Source organism: Chelmon rostratus, chromosome 14 (genome assembly GCF_017976325.1).
Source record: "Chelmon rostratus isolate fCheRos1 chromosome 14, fCheRos1.pri, whole genome shotgun sequence".
Lineage (NCBI taxonomy): Eukaryota > Metazoa > Chordata > Actinopteri > Chaetodontiformes > Chaetodontidae > Chelmon > Chelmon rostratus.
In genome coordinates this window covers 16,973,593-16,989,787 of record NC_055671.1, presented here as the reverse complement: position 1 = coordinate 16,989,787, position 16,195 = coordinate 16,973,593, and the positions used below count along the sequence as shown (strand labels likewise).

At 40.6% G+C, this 16,195-nt stretch overlaps 1 protein-coding gene across 3 annotated transcripts in view; it reads right to left on the bottom strand.

The window, feature by feature from the left end:
• The window catches only part of shroom1 (shroom family member 1), a 34,912-nt gene extending 20,355 nt beyond the window's left edge, over positions 1 to 14,557 (bottom strand). For all 3 annotated transcript variants that reach the window (XM_041952902.1, XM_041952901.1, XM_041952903.1), the window contains exon 1: positions 14,368 to 14,557. The gene's annotated coding sequence lies outside the window, so the exon portion shown is untranslated. The remainder of the gene's footprint in view (positions 1 to 14,367) is intronic.
• Positions 14,558 to 16,195: the final 1,638 nt, after the last annotated feature.

The following is a 16,195-nucleotide window of genomic DNA, read 5'->3' as shown; positions in this document are numbered from 1 at the left end:
TTACTGTTACTCATGGAATGTATTAATGATTGTAAACTCCATGGCAAAAGCTGTTAATGGACTTATCACACCTTACACAGAGTGGTGTGGCATAAAGGTCATACGATATGACCTGGTTTTTCACAGTTTACTTATTGCAACTTCTCCCTCTGAGGATTTCATTGTTTGCCATGAAAGGTATTTTAATGTGCAGTATGTGGTGATTTCATTTATAAGCAACATATGTACCACTCTGTGTTATATGGCCTTACTTTAAAGATTAACTCTTTTTTTACTGTATTTAATCAATCTTTGATATTCAACTCATTCTAGGTATTATTTCCCAATAGTGTGCTGTCACTCATGTCTGTGGTGGACCCACTTTCCTCCAGCCTGCCTCACACTCTGTACTTCTGTAGCAATACTGAGATAACGCAGTGGTAATTATAACAATATTCATTTGCAGAGAAAAGGTTAATGTTTAATGGTGTACTTATGGCCACGCTAGCAGCAGGTCAAAGTTTTTCCAGTAAAATATCTGAACATCTATGAGATGGATGTATGACTGGCTGATGAACTTCGATACTTTTATGGCACCGAGCGAAATGCTTTGATGCTAACGGGTGTCAAAAAAACGCCTTGTCACTCTGCACCAACTTTCAACACCTAAGGACTAATCTCATCAGCATCAGTGAGCCAGTAAACATGCAACATGCTTGTACCATGATCTAAAAATATACACGTCGTAAAGAGGCCTGCAGGAAAAACACTCACTCACTGTTTTCTTTATAATACCAGCGGCTTATCTGCACAGATAACTGAGTAAACTTTGTGCTGCTAGTTAGCAAGCCAGTGCAGCTACCCCATATCTGCTCATAAGTCTGTTCACCACATTGTCCACCAGGATGCAATTTGTTTTTTTCTCTTAATGGATTTTACAAAATTGTTATTGGAAAAGTATTGTTCAGAAACCGCAACTGAGGTCAAGGTATCTGTACCTGCACTGAAAATGTTTGAAAGACACCCAGCCCTAGATGGATGAGATTCCCAGAGTGACAGACCCAGTTAGTCAGGAGGTACCACTACATTCCCCATCTTCACTGTCAGCACTGGAGCCCCCCAAGGCTCTGTTCTGAGTCCCTTTCTAAACACACCCTACAGTAATGACTGTCTTACCCGTCCTCTATTACAAATACTTGCCCTCCTCACAGACGGGGACTCAGTCACAAGCTACCAACAATTCATTGCTCACTTCACCTCCTTCTCAACGTCACCAAGATGAAGGAGCTCATCTGTGACACCTGTGATAAACTCACCGCCCCACTTCCATCAACAGCCACCCGGCGGTGGGGGGTGTAGAGCTTTAAGTGCCTCGGCATCATCCTGGACAGTAACCTGAGCTTTGATCACCACATCACAGACACCCATAAACGCTGCCAACAAAGACTCCGCCATCTGCAAAGGCTCTCTCAGTCAAACCCCACCCCCTGCTTCTTTTATACCAAAGTGTCATTGAACCCATCCTCCTGTACTGTTGGCGAGAAAATGAAATGAAAATGCACTCACACTGCATATACAGACAACCAATGTGCAGAAATGACGAGGAGTGTTGTGCCTTCTGCTAGAACTGCTTTAAATTGCCTTAAATAGCCCCTACTAAATTTTTGAGACATTCATGACTCCTGGAGGATGTAGCCTCACAACTTTGGTGATCCTCTGACTTTTCATCTAGTTTTCATCTTTCATCAAGTCATTTTTATTATGTCCATTACTTTGAATCATAACCAAACACCAGCAGAAAGCAAGTTATTTATGCTTTCTTCATGCAATTTCTGGTCCCAGAGAAAGACGAGAAAGGGACAGTGGCGCTTAACCTTAGAGTTTGTCTGCCAGACATTATAAAAATCATACAGTAAAATAATCTACTATCTGTTCTGGGTACGCATGGTTCTATCTATCAGGAGGCCAAACACCTGACACTTTATGGCACTCTGACCCTCACTGCCTTATCACTGGTAGTTTGGCTGGTTTGGTTGTTTGGCAAAGGCACATGGAAAGGAATGTGCTTGATAAGCAGCCAGGGCAGGTACAGCAGGTAAAACAAACAGGTTGTTATAGTCACAGCCCTCAGTTTGACAGCCTCAAAAGATGCAAATACTAAACAAAGATTCGCATTTTTAATGTTCCTGTCCATAAAACACATGGACACCTCATGCTACAGACTATTCAATCATCAGACAGGTAATTAGGTTTACAACTCCTTGTTCGTTCCCAGCTTCGGCATGTTTAAACAGATCTGTGGACACTATGTCCTGAAAATATTACTATTTGTACTAATGACTGTACTGAGTACAGCTGCATTCAAATATCAGTTACATAACAGATACTCATCTCTGTCATATATTGCCTGTGCAAACGGCAGGTGAATTTACCTGATAAGAGGATAGCCTGCAGAACCCTTCCTGGTAGAACAATCAACTGAAGATCCAAGGAACATACAGTGCAGCTGTTGGGCTACAATCAGTAACCTAATATTGTGAGTTGCTGCAGGGTAATTTAGTTTAAAAGGAAAGTTGAGGTTTCCAAAAAGTTGGGCTGCAATTAACTTTTGCTCTCATTATCCATTAATATGCCGATTATCTTCTTGATTAATTATTTGGTCTGAAAAACTTCCAGTTCAAGGTGCCGTCTTGTTTTGTCAGACCAACAGTCCAAAGACCTAAAGATATGTAGTTTACGATCGCATAGGACAAAGAAAACCAGAAAATAAACACCTTTTTTTGACATTTTTATTCACCTAAACATTTGATCAATTATTGACATACTTGCTGATAAATTTCCTGCCAATTGACTAATCATTGCAGCTCTAGCTGTACGTATATTTTGTGAGAAACAAGCTTAAAGGCACCAGAAACTCCTGTCTGAGTAAACCACCCTTTCCATCCAAACTTGAGAAAACTGCTCTGTTTTGTTTTCATCTCTAAAAACACCCGCTTGTCAAGTAAAGACAGGCCTGGACGTCGAATTCAGTAAGACATCCTAATTATTTCATATAATTAGGCTGTATTATAATCACAAGGACAAAGTTTCAATTCCCATTGCATAATGACATTAGATATGTAATCCTGCAGTGAGTGGAATATGCAATGGAAGAAGTGCCAGCTTAATGACGTGCCAAGGGCGATTTTTGCAGAAATGCCTAAGCACCAATCATGAACGCATGAATTGCCAATAAGTGTTTAGCAATACTAGCACATAGTGAGAGAGTAGACCTTAGATTTAGTTGCTCAATTCATCAAGGCCTTCCTTAGACAATGGGTTCATCCATTTAGCTGCAACAGATGTAAATTAGATTATTCAGACACTACACACCAACATCTTTCATGGGAAAACACGCAAAACTTCATCCCTAACCTTCTGTCTTTACGTCAACACAATATCATACTCACTTTGAGACAGTCAGACAACATAACTAGAGCTGATTGTTTTCCCCTCCCCTAATCGTTCGACCTCCTGGAGTGACCAAAGTCATGTTACAGTAAATGACTTGCTGAGCTCCGAGACAACAGCATTCCTCGTCTGGCCTCATGGCTCCCCAAGAACCATCTAACATGAGGCAATTAGAGCCAATGAATGGACATTTTTAGGCTGCAGACTGGAGAAGAAGTTGCCTGGAAAAGGTGGATGGATCCAGGCTGGAAACTATGCAAGGTCATCTGACTCCATGCACTGGTAATGCTGCATTTTGATATGTTGCATTAAGAAAAGCACAGGTGTGACTAATAAAATGAATGATGGCTGAATTCCATTCGGCTGCTTCGGTTTCAGGGTCCTGGTGTTGTTCATGCTGGCTCAGTCTCACACTGTTACGGCTTGCAGGGACATTTGAGTCGAACCATCATTAATAGTTATTAGTAACACCTGTGTTTTTCCGACCATGAGTCAAAATGTCTGCTGAAAAAGACATATGACTGCTGTTGTTAGCCTGCTAACCATGCTAGCTCCTTCAGTTTAACCTTAAATTGATCCTTTTACAGACATTTTGACTGGTCAAAGCAGGAAAATCACAGGTGGAATTAATAAAATTAATGATGGCTGCACATTTAGGTAAGCCAGTTTCAGGGCTGGTACTGTGCATCCCATACCCGTAGCCCCTTTAATGTTAATGTTACAATTTACATCTATTCTTTTCCTGCTCCGAGTTGAAATGTCCGCAGTGAGATGGGTCTGTCTCACCTGGTGAAACCTGGTATAAGGTGAAATTTTAATATAATAACCTGTGGGGGTGCATAATGGCTGTGCAGGGTCTTTAAAGGAATTGTTAGATCTTTTGGGCAACTATTTGTTTCTTGCCCAGAGTCAGATCAGCGGATCAACACCACTCATGTCTGTTCACTAAATGTGAAGCTACTGCCAGCAGGTGATTAGCTTAGCATTGGACTTAGCATAAAGACTGGAAATAGGAGGAAACGGTTAGCTTGGCTGAGCTCAGTCCAAAGTTTAAAAAAATCCACCTCTAAATTTTACAAATCAACACGTTATATCTTGTTTGCTTGATCTGTGCGACAACAGAAATAACGATAACTCTCTGCAAGAAAACAAATAAATGGATTTCTCAAAATGGAGATAAATTCGTTTAAGGGGGGGTTAAAAGCTCTTCATACCCATAATGCACCACCAGGAGTGTTTTTAATTATTTTGCCTGATTAGAGCTCTTCTCAGAACTCTCTGCTCCATTCCCTAAATGTTTACACGCTGTCTGATTAACTTCTCTTCTGCTGCACCTTTTTCATTCTGATTGCTTTGTTTGGTGACCTTGTATGATTACTAGCATAAGTTCCACCCAACTTGAACCTAAAGTGCTCTAATCAACCAGAAGAATTGAAAACACCTGCAAGGGTTGATTAAAATACAATCAACAGTCATGCATGCATCCTTGTGGGCACTTCAATGGATGACCAGTAGATTAACATGTCTCTTGCTCTACAAGAAGCAGCACACACACAACTTCTTTATAGCCACTGATGTCAGAGGAAAAGAGTGCAGTAGTCATTCATGCATTGAGCTTCTGCTGTTACATGGGTACGTCAGTGACATCATGTCTGGTAAGGAGGGAGAAACCGCGGAAAACAAAAGGAAAAGGTGTGAGAAACTGGGTCGCTGTCCTCTATCTAATATTGCGTGATGAAAGTGAACAGACATCCCTCTAATCTCTCCTTTTATACCTGCCAGGATGCTTTAGGAAGCATGAAAAGGACAGAGCAGATACACGATACGCTGCCCTGTAGAGCAGCAGCGGCAGGACAACAGGGAAACATTTGCTTAGTGTTGCACCAGAGATTTGAATTGCAAAAGAACCCGACAGGCAGACGGAAAACTGTTAACATCCACTTCCCCCACTGAGCCCAACATGGCTGCCGCTGAAGTCAACAACAGATCTGAACCAAGACATATTCCTGTCTGCAGTCTGCAGTTCACTGTTCATATCACAGTGAACTTCAGCAAATTAAAATGCAACATTCTTCACATATTTGTTTTCACCCTGACAGGCCGAATAGATTAATCCAAGTGGAAGTGATGATCTATAATTAAGCAGATGAAGAAAAGGATGTCTTGTGGGTAACAAGTGTCCGTAAATGCGGGATAATTCTTTCTCATTTTACCGAGCTTCAAACTCCAGTGAATAATTAGCCTTGACGGCCAAGGATCAAGTCTCTTTCTCCTCTATTTAAACTTCTGACTCCCACTCATTCCTCAGACACAAATGTTTGAGTAGATGAGGGGACGTGAGAGGACTATTGACTTAACGTTTAGTTTCGTGTGGATCATCACTGTAAAACACACACAAAAACTAGGACAAATCAACTCACTTCATGTCCCACTTTGGGTCTCTAAGTGCTTTTGTTCATAGCTTTGGGTATTGACATCAGGCAAATTTACTCTGCAGACAGGTGCTGGTTTAAGCCCCTCCAAAATGTTAACTTGATTGGTCAAGAGCTGGTCACAGTAAACATTTAACCTCCCACCCTCCTGGGGCATAATTCGATATGGAAAAAACCCAAAGCACACAAAACAAAGGCTTGCTCTCCTCTCTCAAGATATCTGATTTTGCCAAACCTGCCATTTCTGATGTCCTGAGCTTTCAAATTTAAGTGCAAACCCGCTAATATATTATAACTGAGATGGACTTTGTTGGATCAAGCTCAAATTATTGCTTGAATTCAGTTAAAAACTACGTGTCACTCCAAGTTTTAGGCAGACTGTGTCCTTGGCTTCTGACTTCCTCACATAGAAAAACAAACATGTTATTCAAAAGATATGCAAAAAAGTAGCTCAGCAACAAAATCTCAATAACTGACCCACTACTAAATGACCATGTATTGCAACAGAGGATTTGTATGACCCATCATAACTATAAAAAGTCTTCATTTGGGCCCCATAAAGGCAAAGGGAATGTTTGAGTAAGCAGGCTCTCTTTGAGCCAAACACCTGACGAACAAGGAATTTATTTCTTCTCTCGTGCTTCTCACTCTCTCAATCTCCACATAAAGTCTGTGGGGGAATTTTTCTGTAAAATGAACCTGGAATAAATCTGATTTAGTGGACAGCTTAGCATTGGAAAAACAAGGCTGCAGTTTTAAATTTTAAAGTGCAAAGATCTCAGCTTTCAGCATGTTCCTCAATGGCTTTACCATGACCACATACTGTGCAAACTAATGCTGCTGAAGTTTGAATCTCACACCGGTAAATGGCAACAGCCTTGTTGCAGACAGGAAAAAAATCTTTCTGGCATTAAAGCACCAGCAGCTTTTGACGTTTGATGTGTTCCTGGTGAGTTAACATTTCGCTAGTTTTGTCATTTTTCAGGCCGTTATGAAGCAGATGATCGATGCAACACGGCCAACAAGTTTTCCCTCAACGGGCTGATAAGTCTCTCAAACCGAGTAATCCTCGTAAGCGCTTTTCCTCGGAGAAGTTTGCTTTATGCTGCAGAAAGCTATATAATGAATGCAACAATGAAAAAGAAAATTATTATTTTATCCAGAATACAGTGGTTCTTTGTTAGCTCGCAGCACTATCAGGCATCCCACCTCCATGTCAGTATTATAACAACAGAACACATGTCAGAGCAGCATCGAAAGAAAAAATGAGTCTAATGTGCTGATAATTACAGAGTCCAACCTACACTTCAGGCTGTAGATGATCTCCCATTGTTAAGACGCCCCAGCAGAGACGAAACATTTGGTGTTAACTTTTAATTGCCCTGCTTTTGAAACATATGCAGCAACCTAATAGTACTGATCATCACGCTCGGGAGTCAAGTGATTTCTAATCTCTATTGTGTTTCCCAGCACCGAGTCTGCCACCGTGGTGAATTTTGGGGAGCCGACCACAATGGGCTCCTTTTACCGCTAGCAGCGCAGGTTTCCTACCTCAGAGCAGGGGAGGAAGGGTGGAGGTGGTAAAGGAGGGGTGGGTGGGGAGGGTTGAGGCTGAGACACAGAGATTAAACTTCACCAGAAAACAGTGCAACACACTCTGGACTTTGCAACCTGGAAGAAAAATGGTGTGGTAGTCAAGGAAGCGCCAGCATGACGACTGTGGGGGGACTTTACTCTTTCATACGATGCTGTCATTTCAGATGAGAAATATACCCATGCATTCAATTCACTGAGCAAATATATACAACTGTATGTCCTTGCTGAATGTTTTACATTCATTTCACAATTTTCTTGTGGCTTTTTTTGCTCGCTCTCGTCAGTTTACCGGCCATTGGTTTCAAAAGTCCAATTGGAATCAATCAGGCTGGATGTTAAATAGCACGATTATTAGCAGATTCTTTTTCAATGACTTGATTAATTGTTAGTCTGAAAAAATGTCAAAAAGTAGTGAAAAAACGCCAATTGCAACTTCTCAGAGACTAAGTGGACAAAACCAAAATAGTTCAGCATGCAATGGTATTAAATAGCAAAAACATCTCATTTGAGAGGCTGTAACTAGATCTAACTTAACATTTTGTTCAGTATTTTTGCTTATAAATCATTTAAACGATTACTTAATTATCAAAATAGCTGCAGATTACCAACTAATCGTTTCAGCCTTAAATTACTTAAAATTGTGTAATTTCATCTAATTAACTGACTGCCTGCTATTTACTCATATTAATTAAGCTGTTTCATTTCAGCATTTCAGCAACTTAGACTGAAAAAAGTCCCCATATAACTGAGTCACAAACCAGGTGCTGAAGCTATTCCAGCTCTGACTGGAGACACACAAAAAAAGACAACAAGCCTCGACTTCCAGCCATGTCAGACAGCTGTAAATACCTCTTTTATTAGTCAATATCACAGCCATATTACTGCATCCGTGGCCGGCTCCAGTCTCAGTGACAACCCCTCACCCACACCTTTTCATCAGGGGCTATGAATGAAACCTGAGAGGGCCTCCAGCAGACCTGTTAGCACGCTATATTATGGAGGTACAGTACACACACGCAATAGTCCATGTGCCTTTCTTTATTTCTCTCACTATAGTACAGTGAAACAGCAACAGCTCAGAAAAAGTCTTATTCCTCCTCTGTATAGACCTCTTTTTTTGTTATCTCAACATTTTAAAAGTCCAACCATCATGGTGATGTTTTTATATTTTAGTCAAGCAGCATGACTTGGATTTGGATTGAATTTCGATTTTTACTGACAGTGGCTGTATTTTCTTTGTTCTGCCATTGTAGCAGTTGCTACTTGTGCTAACTCAAGAATTTTTTGTTGCAGCTGGAAAATAATACTTTTGTGCTTTTTTTTCTGTGCTGATGCACCAGAGAATCCTCACCGACGAGCGTAGAGTATCACTTGTTGAATCCGTTGCATATTATTAAAGGTATAGTTTGGGGTTTTTGAAGTAGGGCTGTATGGGGTACTTATCCATAATCAGTGTATTTAAGTAGATGGCGGTCGACACGCCCCCAATTTGGAGAAGCAAAGCAATGCACCGGTGGGGATGGGGGCCAGCAGGAAAATGTATTCTAGCAGTCTTAAAGAAGGCCCACCAAAGACAAAACAAAACAAAAAATATTGGTTATCGTCTCTGCAGTGTGTTGTATAACCATGTTTTCTGTCCATCTACATTTCCAAAAATATAGGGAAAAGGAGTATGACATATTTTTAAAAGCTACCTATCCACAAAGTGGTTACCCACACACTCTGCACAAATACCCACACGACATATGACACTGCCATATCTCAATAAGGGCCCTATAGGGCCATACAATAGTGAAGGTGTGGTCCTGTCAGATAACCAGAATAGACACGCAGACAGACACACATAACTACACACTTTCCAGCCTGCCCTCAGGAGGCCTGGCATTAGCCCACAATAACCTCTGTTAGGCATTTGTCTCCTTTTCGTCCATCTGCTCTATAGGACCTGAAGAGGTCTCTCTGTTCCTCTGACAAAAGAAGGAGGAGGTGACAATAACTCACAACTGCAGACCAGTGAGTGGTCAAACCCAGGTAAAAAAAGAAAAAAAAAAAGCCTCCTGGCCATGTCTGTACAAAAGAGCTCTGAAGTAACAACTGAAGGGAAGAAACTAGACAAAAGGTGGGGAAAGAGAGCTGGAAAGGCTATGAATGTCTGACTGTGGTGGGTGGTGTTGGAGATGGTTACACTCCACCAATCTCGGAACCCATTAGCTATCGTCTGACGGCGATTTAGCCTCTGGGGGCAACAGCCAGTGTTTCTGCTGGCTTCTGGTGTAGCCAGCAGATATCAAAATAACAGATATCCAGGCTAATACTTCCTCTTCCATGCGCTGGTCATTGTTTACAATCTGATGAGCGACTTCACTTCAAAACAACAACTCTGCATTTCGGATAATCTCTATAAACACATGTCTGCACATGAATGCAGTTAAATAAATACATTTAAAAAAGATCAGATGGTCAGATGATGGTCGATGGGTTCAGACATGGAATTTCGCCCAATGCACCTCTTTCACTCTACACACAGACTGTTTACCTGCATTCAACTAAAGCCCACTCAAACATGATTGGTCAATACTACTCAGACTATGAATGAACAACAAATGGACTGCAAATAGAAACCAGAACACTTCTACCTAAACCTTGTCCCTACAGATCCTGCATTCATACACAGACACCTGTTATAGAGATTAATACTCCACAATTATCCTGTCCTGGGTACCTCTCCGAGGAGGACCCCGTATTGTCCGGAGTGTCAGTCAGAAGAGGAGGAAAAAGTGTGAACCCAGATTCAACCTGTACCATGCAGGTGCTGGTAAAAGTGAAGAACAAGTGTGGGAATATATCCACATGTTTGAAATAATTCACAGGAGCAGGAGGGTGTTTTTCCTTTCTGAGCCAATAGCTGACAGCAAAAAATAAAAACCAACCTGCAACATTGCAGAAAGCAACTTAAAACTGCATCAACTGATTGTTTGGGCCACTTGAGGGAAGCAGAAAAAAGCCTTCAATACAACACTGGCAAATAATCAGTTTTTACGTTGATATAACAAATCTTTTAGCAAACAGCTGCATGTTTCCACACCATGCAGACACAGAGCAACATAAGTATTCACTCAGAGTTTTGGTTCTGGCCACCTGAGGAAACTACATCCAATATTCACTCTCTTTTATCTTTTTTTTTCTCTTCACAAACTCCTGAGGAAAATGTTGAGCTTTGTAGCTGCTAAATGCTCCACTGTCTTCACTGGCCAGTTGCTAACTGAGTCTGTCTGCTGTTTGGTGCTGTGCAGGTAGTGAACAGTGGGGTTTTCAGGGCTTTTTCGCTGAAAACAACACTGATGAGAGCAGTGAGAGTGAACCACAGCAGTAAAGCTGCAGACCAAAAAAAAAAAAAAAAAACAGAACAATGAGCTGAAAAACACTTAAACGCTCTGTGGAGCTGAGGGAAACTGCAGTCAGCTGATAATTGTCTGTAGCGCTGTCACTTTGAGAGGCGCCTTTCACACTTCACATTACATGTAGTCATTTGAGCCATTGTTAAAATAAAAATATTGATTATAGCAGTTTTAAGTCAAAGTCACAGTCATGGCTAACTCTTTATCTACAAGTAATCGTTGTCTCCACTGATACACTTCAGAGAAAACCGTTGTAGCCTTTATACAAAAGCCATAATATGTTGGAGGCACTTCTTCGCTGTGATAACGGATGTAGGTATTTAATTCTACCTCATACTGAGCTACATTACCATCACATCTATGTATGCGTACATGTGTACATGTAATATTTAAGTAATTTTTACTTACTACAGCTTTCATCTGATTATCAGGATTAATGTTTCCATTGACAACAAGCCTGCTAGTGACAATAACCTCAGATATTCCTTCCATTCTTTCCTATTACTTATTAATCCTGTGGGGAAGATTTTTTAACTTGATTATAACATCTAAAGCAAATTCCTCTCTTCCTCATCTGTTCTCGTATTCAAAAGAATCACGTCATTCACTTTGGTCTTCTTATCAGTGTTTGAAGAGACCTTCCTAGTCGATCCAACAATGATGTAAGCGTACCTGAATACCTGTATGTTACAGTCATGCACTCTAAACTGTGAATCCGTCATCTTATCAACCTTTCTGAGGTCACTTTTTTAAAGACAGAGCATGACATCACAATGACAAACTAGAAAACCAGATCTTATGCTAACTAGCCTCCATGCTAACTACAGCTAAATTGTTAAGCTATAGTATCGCCTTGATGTTCCGAACTTCTAAAATTTACAAGCACTTTTCCATGACGCAATGTCCTGAGTTCATCTCTAATATTGCCAATACTTTATTACCCATTAAACCCTTGATAATAAGATGTCTAACAGACTTTGGTCAGCCAAGTAGTTTTTACTTTCTAGCTCTACCTTTCAAGCACAACATCATTATTTTGGGGCTAAAGTCATTCCCTGCTGCCTCGTGTTACTCCTGTTAATTCAAACTTCCATTCTTACTAAAACACTGCATATCAAAACCTGCTGGTACTTGATCACAACAGCTGATTTACATTTAAATCATGCTACATCAAGCTAGTGGTTTACACATAATATCATTACAAATCATCTCTTGTACCTGACTACAGCCAGGCTGAGTTAATCATTTCACAGTTAAAAAAAACACCATTGAATCCCCCAGCTCTTAGAATGAGTCATTCACCCAGCAGTTATTTCCTTGAAGCATTTTATTTTCCCTCAAACCAACAATGCCAGTGAACGACTCACATCATGCAGGTACAATGGAAGAAGTGGATTACAAGATCACACCTCCATTACAGGATAATGTAAACAGCACACACAAGAGTAATAGAAACCAACGAGCTGTTAACTGATTTATAACTCTGACACCTTCCTGTTACGTCCTTGTGCGTTATCTCACTCCGACACATTGACTAGTTCAAACTGACACCATACAGAGTGATAACAATTTAATTTAAGCAGCATTAGATAATTTGATGGAGATGTCACTAGATTTTAGCTGCTTTATTTCTGGAATGTAAAAATCAAAATTTCTTGAAAATTAGATCTTGTAAAAATGTTTAATTTGGCTCACTTTGAGCAACATCTCCTCCATGATTTTTTTAACATGTAATCGTTTTTAGCTAGATGTTTCTCCATGTGGTTCCTTGTTGCTGCGGAGTCAGTCTGAACCCATCTGAAATTTGCACGTAACCCAACGCAGCCAAACCAGTTAGTTCATCCTTGTAGAGATGGGATGTGTGAAAGGTCACTGAAAGAATGTAAACATCCGAGTCAAAACCACCAACCAAACACCAAGAGTAAGTTTCCACTGTTAAAAAAAGTGACCAGCCCCACCATGTCAAACACACCACATCACTAACCCCTACCTAGTGCTATTTTGAGTCTGAGTATACTATAAACATTTGTTCTATCTTGTTCATCAATATTGTGCACATATTATTATAATTACTGTGTTACCTTAGAGGGAGTGGGAAAGCGAGAAAGAGACAAGAGATCCTGTTTCAACACCCAGGGTAAGTTTACGGGTATGGCCCATGGCTTTGTGACCCTACTCTTATTTTATAGCCTTGCCCTTCTATTTGCTTCTTTTGTTTCCAGCTTCCTTTCTTCTTTAATCATCCTGCGACACGCACACCAGCTACTCAAGCTATCATACTTGCAACCGCCTGTATGCAGCAATGTACAAAATGTGCGCACTGCCACGTGTTTTGGCTTTGTGTCAAGTTATCATGCGCAGCGTCGCTGAGTTAGTGCTTTAATCTGACAGGTCCTAGCATCCAAATGTGCATGATTAAGATGAGCGTTGGATCAGAAGGTGTTTGTGGTGGATGCATACTTTTGGGTTCCTGTGCATGTGTGTGTGTTGCTGCTTATGAGTCTGTTGCCTTCATCTGGGTGTATATATGCATGCATTACACCTACATGCACGCCTACTCTGCACTACCGTCTCTGCAAAGGGTCTCTTTGCAGCCTCCAGGTCAGACTCTGTGGGTGCAGTGGAGTCGAGCCGGGTCAGCGGCCCGCGCAGAGCACCCAGCAGCGGCGCACAGAGAGGCCAGTGTGCTCCTCCTGCTCCCACCATCTGACCAACGCACCGCATGAGTGCTTCAGTTTCAGCCTCAGCACAAAACACCAGTGTCTGGTTTCCCCCAGAGCAACCCTGCCACAGCCGTGGCACCTTTTGTTCCAACTTTAAATAAAACATAGTCCAGTCATTAGGTAGAAAGGCCCTCCTGTGCATAATTCAGGGCCAGGTATCAATTTGAGGCAAGGAGATAAGGTTAAGGAAGGACAATACCATGCTGTTCTCACAATACTGTCAAACAACAGACATCGCAGAAGTAATGAACAAAAAAGAAAAAGTATGGCAATGGCTTTTAAACTTGTTGACAACAGTAGTTTGGGTTGTTGTTTGTCTCCAGTCCACACTGTCCATTGCAGGGCTGCAACTAACCATTATTTTAATCATCAATTCACCTGTCAGATGTTTTCCCAGAGCTCAAGGTGACAAATACTTTTTATAATATATCTACTGAGTCAGAACATTATATAAAAAGAGTCACAATCCAACAGATGATATATGTTCAAAAACACAATCACTATGACCGCTAACAAGGGCTGTTTGCTGCCTAACGTTTCCTCCCAACAGAACTGACCTGGGAGCAGTTGTAGCTTGTTAAAGGACAGCGTTTACACACGTTACAACTTAAAATAAACAACACCTGTAAAGAGAGGTTAAAAATAAAAGATTTCGTGTAGTTTCATAAAGCTATCCTATAACCATTCTCACAAGAGAGAGTCACGAATAGGATGACAGTTGACAACCGAAACTGAACAGCCACAGCGATACTAAATGCACCTGCTGCTGTCGAAGTCCCCTCCGCGTACCTGCTGATTCCCGGTCACTTCGCGCTTCTCAACCACCTGTTGTCCTCGGTTCTCTCGGATGTGTTTCCTCTTCTCGAAAGAATAACAGCTACAAATATGTGAACTGACGGGCAAAATTCACTTTCTGTAGTTGGCTGGCGTGCCTCGCATCCCCGGTAATGAGCTTTCCTTTTCCCTTCGCTCGCAGCTAGCTTACCTTATTCCCTAGAGGGAGAAGCGGATGAGAGGTAACAGAGGGCCGTGTAGACCAATGAGATGCAGGGAGAGGCGGGCGCCATGGGAATACACGACATCCTATTGGTCGGTCCTTGTTAATGGCGGAACAGTGGAAACGGGAATTTCTCTGTATTGTTTTGATGTTCTTGAGTTCACCGAAAACAGGCTGAAGCTAAAACTGAACAGTGACAATGTTGCTGCTGTACTGAACTCAATGGCAGCGACATGTAATGTAAGTGAATAATTTGGCAAATTTAATATTCACACTGTCAGTGCAAATGTTAACCTTTCAAACATGGCAAGTGACGAGAAGAAACTCAAAATGTGCAAAAACAAAGTGGCCGTGAAAAACCACCAGTCTACATAAGAGTTAATGTTCTCAGGGCAGCACAATGTGGATTTAAAGGCGCTAATCATTTCTAAGAGGCTCTGCAATGCAAAGCTATATAAACTTCTTTGAATACCTTTGTTTCATGCACAGAAAGATTAACTAGGCAACATCTATTTCTTATTAAAATGGACAAAGAACTGAGGCTGCACTGTTTGGTTGGTTCAGGATAAGGGAGAAGAACAAAATCTGACCATCTTCCAGGCCACCGCCAATGTTTTTCTATTTCTTTCTCCACTCAGCCATAATTATTCAATGTCAGACAGACAGGACTGCTTTAAGACACATATGTTACAGTAACAGATTATATGCAAGATTTATTTTAAGTGTCACAATATGCTACAATTACATACATTTCGCATACAATATACAGAAAGTAGCATGTTTAGTATCCAGGAAGCCTTCAAAGTATCACAATTAAGACAGTGAAACACTTCAATGTCACCCTCCTCCCTATTAATGAAGTCAGTATTTCAATCTAAGTTTTACTATCTCAATCATAACGATCAAAACAGTGATAAAAACAATTGTAATGCTGATCCAGAGACAGTAAGGCTGAAATTGATGGGATGTCAGCAATGACAATAGCAACACATGACCACTTGGTGGCAATTTATTCACTGAGAACTGACATACAGTTGTCAGCTGTCTGTGCTGTGAGTATTTACTTGAGTATTTTCATTTTATGCTACTTTTTTCCTCTACATCTAAAAGGGGAGTACTTTATACTGCATTCAATGCAATTAACAGCTAAGGTTACTAGTTACTTTACAGATTAAGTTATAATAAAGAAAAACCTATGATGAGTTTATATAATAGTAGCATTCCAATTTAATCTACACAACTGTATGTACATTAAAATGAGCTCAACCAGCTCCAACATAAAATGAATGTATTTCATAGGTAATACAAATTATATATAACTTACATTTTGAAATCAGAACTTTTACATGTAATAAAGCATTTGTATATTGCAGTATTGCTACTTTTTCCTTGATTAAGGTTCATATTAAGGTATACAATATGCCCCTCCAGATTCATATTTCAACTTGTGGCCTCTTTGTTGGGGTTTGCATTTGCAAATGTTTTCTTATTGCTGATCACTTTAATCTTTTAAATTATAAATTTTTTAATGAATGTACCTGCAGTCTGGGCAGACATGTGGACTCTTTGTAGCTCTGTGAATTGCTTTAAATATATATCAAAGTGCTGTTTGCAAAAGCT